Here is an 824-nt window from a genome sequence, read left to right as displayed (position 1 = left end):
AGGAAGGTCCTCAACCAGTTGAATGGGCACAACGGGGTCAAACAGAACAATGGTGAGGATAGAACGCACAATGTCTCCTTCGGCTGCACGGAGGATTTCTGTAAACTCGATTGCTCCCCGAGGCAAGTGTCAGTATTCTTGGAACTGACTTGACCACACCAGGGCACCCAGACGGTGTTTGAAAATATCTGAAAGATCTGATCTGCAAGAATAAATTGGAGATTGATCATTATTGCAACATAGACATTTCCTGGAAATCTGAACACAATGAGTGAAAAATGGCTAGCATCTTACTTAGAGCTTTGTAACAGGAATGGAGCAGAGCAGATGCCAAGGGGCCACCTGGTTGGGAGGCCAAGGCCCAGAGATTGGCCTGCTTGATTATAACGAGGCTGTTCTGACAGAAGGTTTGTGTTCTCCTTAATTATAACATGTTAACTGCCCGAATAAGCTCCATAATTTTGGGGTGTTGTGGGGGAGGGGATTCATTGGAATATTATCTTCATAGTAAAGAGGTACAGTCTCAGAAATTCAGAGGGTCAGGTCTACCCTGTCCTGTAGGGTGACTATGAATCAGCAACCACTATCTGATTGAAAAAAGCTTTAGACACGATTGCCCACCAAGTTAAATATAATTACAGAGCTTGAACCATAGGCTATCTTACACAATGAAATAAAAACACCACCAAGCTACTCAGCGGTGCTGGGGAATGCCTCATTCACAGTAAGGTTATTTGGACTTTGTTCCCCTTCGCCTTCTGTGAGCGTCACTGCTAACTCAGAGACCGACATTACCACTGTCCGGCTCAGCCAAGCCAACAACT

The 824-nt window shown here is 45.1% G+C and overlaps 1 non-coding gene across 1 annotated transcript; it reads left to right on the top strand.

Moving 5' to 3' along the window:
- The first annotated feature begins 219 nt into the window (after window positions 1-219).
- On the top strand, window positions 220-311 carry LOC142449584 (small nucleolar RNA SNORD116). Its single transcript, XR_012784722.1, has one exon. It is a non-coding gene; the product is annotated as a small nucleolar RNA SNORD116 (small nucleolar RNA).
- Window positions 312-824: the final 513 nt, after the last annotated feature.

This window comes from Tenrec ecaudatus, chromosome 5, assembly GCF_050624435.1.
Source record: "Tenrec ecaudatus isolate mTenEca1 chromosome 5, mTenEca1.hap1, whole genome shotgun sequence".
Lineage (NCBI taxonomy): Eukaryota > Metazoa > Chordata > Mammalia > Afrosoricida > Tenrecidae > Tenrec > Tenrec ecaudatus.
This window is presented reverse-complemented; position numbering and strand designations above follow the sequence as displayed.